The 7649-nt window shown below is 48.6% G+C and overlaps 1 long non-coding RNA gene across 1 annotated transcript in view; it reads right to left on the bottom strand.

The window, feature by feature from the left end:
- Nucleotides 1-393: 393 nt before the first annotated feature.
- LOC102368575 overlaps nucleotides 394-7649 on the bottom strand; it is a 17029-nt gene continuing 9773 nt past the window's right edge. Inside the window, exon 3 of the long non-coding RNA XR_003095890.1 lies at nucleotides 394-525. This is a non-coding gene — a long non-coding RNA (uncharacterized LOC102368575). The remainder of the gene's footprint in view (nucleotides 526-7649) is intronic.

Raw genomic sequence — 7649 nt, 5'->3', positions numbered from 1 at the left:
CAAATTTTTAAGACAGGGACAGTTCTGGGCATCCTCCCAACAAAACTGCAGGTGTCCCAAGGATCTTCCCATCAAAAAGGAAGGTGCCTTGTGTGTTCAGGCAGCCACTGAGCAGAGCTGTTTTGGATCACAGTTGTGGCACAGATTTAGATTTTCTTTGGATCTGCCCCATCCCTTCTTTTCGTCCCTGAGCTAACCCATCTAAAAAATGGTAAAAGGTAAAAACAGAGGTAAATAATTAGCCACCCACTTGACAGGGAGGGAGGGAGGAGAATTTAGGGTGAGTTGGGCAATGCTTCAAAGGGTCAGTGGTACGTCTCATGACTATTATCGGGTGGGCCAGCGTGGATCTCAGGAAGTGAGGACCTTTCTGGGTTTTATGAGAAGAGCTCCTACATGAGCCTGCTCGAATTATTGGCATCTGGTCTGATTTTTTCAGCTGTTCGGGTCATCCCTCTGGTGATGGTACTCATCCTCTTGGTTGCTGGCAGCTGATCATCAGGTTTGTTGACTGTCTGTAAGTCACTGAAAGAGGGTGAAGACTCATTAGCGGCTAACAAACATTGAATTGTTAATACTACAAGTCATGGGATGGAATTTGGAAAGAGACAATTAAACTGAATATCAGGGAAATTGTTCCTAATAATGAAATCTGACAGACTCTTTAGGCCTGGGATCATATATGTGTCTATATAATAGTCAGGACAGTGGGATAATAATTCTAATTGATGCCTCTGTGCACTACTGTCCCAAATATTAAGCAGCAGTAGACTGAAATCATTTTAAATGCCCCAAGCAATGGGACTTCCACCAACTTCCTGTCGAGATGCTGTTGGATCCAGACAACACGCTTGCAAATACAGTGCAGACTAATTCAACTCTAATCCAACAAGGAATGAAGCAGACTTGACATGAAAGGAATTTTACCTCTCTGATTTCTCTGATGCTGCATGTGGATGGACTTCTAATTATTCTGTCTCCTGATCATAACAGATGAGATCTCAGTCATGCTTCTTTGAAGTTAAACAACTCGGAGGGATTGTGTTTAAGCGCGTGCTTTTTCAACTCTCACTTTCTCTCTCTTGTGCTCCTGTCTGCTCAAACGTAAAGGAGCGCCCTGGAGCCTTCCCACTTGAATCTGAAAACTAATGGTCAATCAGTGCTTCCCCCGTTACCCTAAGAAACTCTTACTGTACTCGCCAAGCCTAGCCCTGCAGCTCTGCCACTCTCATTGATGGTGAGGAGGAACTTTTTTTCCCTGCTGGGGCTGTTTGACAACTGACCTCACACTCCTGATGTCTTTTATTTCTGTCCTGGTGACAGGCGTCACGATTGTAGATCCACACACTATTTCAGTGTGTCAGAGGATGACTCTTCCCACCTGTGTCACAAGATCCTTCCTATTTCCTATTCAAGTGGGAGTTCAAGCAGGGAGCTCACGACAGCTGCCTTTCCTGGCACTGGCCCGCTGCGTCCCAGCAGCTGACTCCTCTTCCTCCGTCGAGTGCCCATCACTTTCCCCGGCCTGCGCCCTGCATGCATGTGCACGGGGCTGGCTCCAACAGAGAGCCTAGGCTGACCTCCACAAGCACAATATCTTACAGATACTCACTGCGCTTCTCTGCAACAACCTCCTGAATGGCTGCACCGGGAAAGTGATGTCCGTGCCTTGGACATGTGAGCACTGAGGTTTCTGGGGAGAAGCATCTGTTGGATCTGCCTACACACCTTGCCTTTGCTGTCCTCCAGTGTCCCCTGAGGACTGCAGACAAGGGGGAGCAGCCCCAGCTACCCTTTTGTTCCTTCCATTAAGCACAGCGTCTATTATTAGACTGAAGTACCAGACGGAGGAAGGCGCCTGAATAGTGCAGATTCATGCAGGCAATCATCTTGAAGGACCGTTGCACCTAAGGTAAGTAAAAGGGTCAGGTCCTATTCTGCCTCTTAGGCACGTAAGTGGACGTAGGCGCTATTGTGATCCTGTTCCGCCCGCTGCTTGAGTCCCTGAACAAAACAATGCATCTCCTTCCGTCAGGCACTATCCTCATCGGAGTGGGATTTGGTGGCAGCTTACAAATATATCAGGGGACGGCATCAGGGGCTAGGCAAACAACTATTCACCAAAGCGCCCCAGGGGAAAACCAGGAGCAATGGTCATAAACTCCTAGAAGGAGGTTTCAGGCTGGATAAAAGGAAAAAAAAACTTCTTCACAGTTCTTGTGAGCAGACTCTGAAATAGACTCCCAGCTGGGGTGGTGCAGACACCTACCCTGGAGATCTCCAAAAGGAGACTGGACACACACCTTGCAGGGGTTATTTCACCCCAGCGGTCTTTCCCGCCCAGAGCAGGGGGTCTGGATGCGATGATCTCATGAGGTCCCTTCCGGCCCTAAACTTCTGTGAATCTGTGAATCTCAGCTTTAAGACTAAGTCACAAAGAGCAGCGAGGAGAAGGAGGACCTGACCACACATATTTCACATTAATGGATTTTCAGGGACTTGAGTAGGATGAGGTAGGACTTCACAAGTGCACCCTAGGTCACTTAGGCATCTAATCAGAGGAATAGGATCTGGCATTGACTGCCCAAATGGATTCCCACAGCTGGTGACCGGCAAGCGGGACCTCTGCCCTCCATCAGATCTAAGGCACTTGGTTCAGAGGAAGAAGCCCTGCTAGCTCACATACATGGACGTCAATAAAAGCGTTGACACTGTACCAGGGGAAACTGCCAACCTTTCTCATATTTTGAGTTGTCTGTAGAGGAGGATGATGTCTGATCTCCAGAGGCAGCAAAATGTCTTTGCCATAAACCAAGTATGAAAATAAAAAAGGGCAATGCACAGTGTCAGCGCTTTTCCTGCTGGGGGTTTCAGTAAAATGAAAACGGTCTCAACTCTGCTGCTTAGTTATAGTATTTCCAGGTAGACAGGTTAATGCCTGCTCTTATTTCATAGCTGTGAATCCTCAGTAAACTGAAATCTGATCTCTTCTGGTGTCCTATAAAACTGCTTCATTTCCTGCCTGCTTCTGTTTTATGGTAAGGAGGTAAAAGTGTTGGCAGGATTTGTAGGAAACACAGAACGGGGGGAAGGACATTCTCATTTATCAAGCTGACTCAGGCAGGCAGACTATCCGCTGTGCTTCGGCCCCACGTAAGCGCTTCAAAGAAGGCACAAGAGGTGATGGCCCTTGTTCTGGCTCAGTGCACAGAGGTGAATTTTGTCCACAGTGAAGTCAGGATAAAGTTTCCATCACTTGTTTTCTCCCAGAACTGGCATCCTTAACCATAAGCACCGAGTATGTGCCTGCCCTTCTCCGGGAAGAGGGTAGGGTGACCACCCGTCACTAATTGGGCGGGACAGTCCTGAAATGGGAACATCAAGTCCTGGTCCTGGGCTGCATGACTCTGGGACACCATTTGTCCCGGATTCCCAGTATCGTTCAGGGATCCGGGTTTTTCATTCACCGCTGAAAAATGCAGGAAATAGCGGGTTTCCCTTTGCACGCTGGCAGAGTTCCAGCCTGCAAGAGGCTGTGGGGAGCGGGATGCAGGGGGTGTCATGTGCATGTGTGTGCACGCATGTGCACATGGCCAGGAATACAGCCCCAGGCAGCAGTGGAGAGCAGTTCCCCCAGCTGCCTGGAGGTTAGTTTATGGGGAGGGGGGACAGACTAAGGCCCCCACAATGAAGAAGGGAGTAGGGCAGAGGCTTGGCCTGAGGGTGATGTCCAGCCAGGGCAGTGCACGGGGCCTGTGGCCAGGGCAGGGAGAAGGTCAGAGCCACAGGCAGCTCATCCATGAGGGCAAGGGAGGCCAGCTCCCTGCTGCTGCCTGCACTCCTGGGGAGGGGTGAATGGGGGGGGCACATGCCCCCCAGAGTTGTGCATGGGACAGGAGAAGATGCAAGGTGATGGGGCACCCCCTGCCCACCTGGCAGCAGTGGGGGTGATAGTGTAGAGTTGTGCCCCTCACTGCTGCTGGGTGGGCAGGGGGCACCTCATCATGGTGGCACGGCCGGTGCAGGGCTCCCGGGGGAGGGCAGCAGGGCAGGGAGCCCCAGGCCCACAGTGGGCAGCCGGTGTTTACCCCCACCCTGCCACGTGCTCTGCTCTGGCTATGCCACTGGTGGTGGTGGGGCATCAGCTTAGCCTCCTCCCAGCAAAAATAAAATTCAGCACCTATGTCCTCAACTACAAACAACTATCAAATGGCATTTTCCAACTGATTAGTGATGAATTAACGAGGCAAGCTGGCACTGAGCTTGCTCTCACCCCCCTTTTATCCATATTGTTTTCCTGGCAGAGTGGGTTTTTTAAGTATGATGGCATTTGGTTATTGTGTTGAATATGAAATAAAGTGAATTGGGGCAAACTCGGAACCAGATGCGTGTCCTTCAAAGCTTCTACCTAGCTTGAGTCATCATTCAGCCAGACCCTGATCCAGCAAAGTACTTGTTTTAAGCACGGGCATAGTTGCGTTGACTTCTAATAACTTTAAGCGCATGCTTTGCTAAATCAGGGGCTGAGGGAAATGGATCCATGAGCAAGCATGGAAACAGCAGCTTTCCTCTATTTAGACAGGATAGAAGGATCCATAGTTAGGAATATTAGGACTATAAGTGAAGAAACAAATACAACAGGTCTCCATCCTTATAAAGGATATAACTATCTTGTACAAGTTTCTCTTAACGAGCACACAGATTGATCATAAGAAAATAAATGATCGAATCAGAGCCATCAAAGAGGTAGGTAGTTGTTAGTACCAGAAGTGTTTCCTACTCACTGAAACTAAACTCACACTGCAGAACTAATTATGAATAACGATTTAAATAGTTTTTCATTTGACAAACAACACTGCCATTTTGGCTATTTAACAGCAGCAATTTAACACATGCATTTCTAAAGGTTTTGGTTGAGCTAATTCCTTTCACTCTAAGCAAATTTTAAGTATTTTTAGCATGCAGTTGTGGATTTCTTTGAAGCTCTTGAAGACAGTTGGGTACAAAGGTATGCTACTATACCTAAGGTCAGTGGTCCTCAAGCTTTTTTGGACTCAAGGCACCCCTCCATACCTTTTGCAAACTCAGCAGCAATTACAAAAATGTATGTATATATATCAGGGCTTGCCTCCTTGCAGAGGGGCCAGGCAGTGGGGGTGGGAGAACAGCCAGGCGGGAACAAGCCTGAGCCTGTACTTACCTGCTTAGCTTATCTGCTTATCTCCTCACACTTTGAAGCACCCTTTAAAGGATCTGGCAACACCCTGGGTGCTGCAGCACCCTGACTGAGAATTGCTGTCTAAAGTATGGGCGTATCCAAGATTTTGTAAAGCAGGCGCAGGAGCAGTGACCAGTGCTTCAGGGGTGGCTGCGCTCCCACTCCCATCTCCTCCCCATCATTGAGATAGGCACACCATGCTGTGTAAGCCATAACCAGGGACTATTTTTTAAGTCCCTGAATAAGGTAAGATTGCTGCCCACCCTCCACTTTAGGTACCTCTCTCTTCCCCTCTGTGCTCAGCAGCACAGCCCCTCCACTCCCATTCTCTCCATCATCCCTCACTGTTGTCCCCACCATCCCAGGCTGACCCGGAGAAGGGGGGAGCTCCAGACCCAGACCTGCTTTGCTCCAGGAGACCTGGGCTCAGCCAGGGACAAGCAGCGGAGGCAGTGGCAGCAGGTGCATTTCCCCTTCCTGAGCCTGCTCCTGGGTTGGCAGGGAACAGGGAGCAGGGAGGGACAACCCACCTGCTGCTGCTGCTGTCCCTGGATGAGCCTAGGTCCTTGCACAGCCTGGCTGCAGCAGGGCAGGAACAGCTCTGGAGCTCCCTCTGCCCCATGGTCAGCTGGGGAAAGCAGTGACCATCGGGGAAGGGAGGAATGGGATAGAAGGGAAGGGGACATGCCACTGAGCAGGGAGAGGAAGGGAGGGGGAGTTAAAAAAGTCCTTGACTGCTGCTCCTGTGGTGTAGTCTAAAAGGCAGAAGCAATCATACCCCTGCACCCCTCTAGATCCACCTCTGGCCTTAGGTATACTATATACGTATGCATGTGTAGCTTGGCTATACTATAAATTGAATGCCCTGATCTCTGAGAAGATAAACAAAATGCACCAAGCACGAACAATGGCAGTAGGAGATAAGAATGGAAAATCGCTTACGGAAAACAACACAATAACACAAGAGATGGGCAGAGCATGCAAAGGAGCTGTACAACTACAACATCCAAATGGGGCCTGAAGTATTTGACCAGCTAGAGAAAGGAGAACCTGGAAGCACTGAAAAGGGAGACCCAGACATCTCAAGAGAAGAAGCAGAAGAAACCATTAGCAGCCTGAAGGATGGGAAAGCACCTGGGGTACACAACATACCTTCAAAACTCTTGAAGACAGGTGACAGCATAAGCATGCTTCACAAAATTTGCAACGTGTTATGGAGGGAGAAGACTTGGCCAACCCAGTGGACCAAATCAGTCATCATTGCCCTTCCTAATAAGGGGAATCTCCATCAATGCACAAAATACTGCACCATCAATTTGATCAGCCATCCAAGCAAAGTACTTTTAAGAATAATCCTGAACAGACTCAAGCTTCAAGTAGAGACTCTGCTGGCAAAAGAGCAAGCTGGATTCAGAGCAGGGGGAAGTACCACAGAGCAAATCTTCAACATCCAAGGACTGTGTGAAAAGTACCGTGATGACCAAAAAGAACTTCACCATAACTTCACAGAGTTCAAGAAAGCTTTTGATAGCGTGGCACAAAGCACTTTGGCTCACGATAAAGAAGCGTAGCATCGGCAGATCCCTGATACACTAATAGAAGAACTTTACAGCAATGCAAGTAGTGTAGTGCTGGTTGGCAACAGCATCATTGAATGGTTTCCGGCTTCAATAGAAGTGAACCAAGGTTGCCTGATCTCACCATGCTTTTCAACCTCTTCCTTGAGCAAATCATGTCAGGTGCCTTAGGGAATTTCACAGGAACTGTATCAGTTGGAGGGCGGAAGATTAGCAACCTGCGCTTTGCTGATGACATCGGTCTGATAGGAGGGACATCTGAAGAGCTTCAAGAACTCACAGAAACGCTAGACAAAACTGCTAAGAGCTACAGAAGGGAAATAAGCGCTGAGACAAGCAAAGTCATGACAACCTCAGAGATCACCAACAGCAATGCTGATGTGAAGATCGACAACAAAAAACTAGAAAGAGGAATAAGTTTTAAGTATCTGGGAGCCAGCATCACAGAAGACTTGACATCTGAAAAGGAAATCAAGACCACAGTAGCCATTGCCACCAGCCAACTAACAAAACTAAAGAAAATCTGGACAAGCAGCAATATGACACTGAAGGTAAAGTTAGATCTGCTGCATGCTGTGGTCATCTCTATGATGCTTCATGGCTGCGAGGCATGGACGCTTACTAAGAAATTAGAGAACAGAACTGAGACATTTGAAATGCGCTGCTTTAGGAGACTGCTGCATGTCTCGTACGCGGAGCACCAGACCAACGAGCCTGTCAAGCAGTAAATCAGTTAAGAAATTGGAACCTATGAACTGTTGTTGGAGGCTGCCGAGGAAGGGAGCTGCAATGGTTTAGACACAACACGAGAAGGCAGGCCACCCTGGCCAACACCATAATACAGGGTGCAGTAG

This window comes from Alligator sinensis, unplaced genomic scaffold (assembly GCF_000455745.1).
Source record: "Alligator sinensis unplaced genomic scaffold, ASM45574v1 scaffold268_1, whole genome shotgun sequence".
In the NCBI taxonomy this organism is placed as follows: domain Eukaryota; kingdom Metazoa; phylum Chordata; order Crocodylia; family Alligatoridae; genus Alligator; species Alligator sinensis.
Note: the sequence above shows the minus strand (reverse complement) of the source record. Positions and strands in the feature narration are given on the sequence as shown.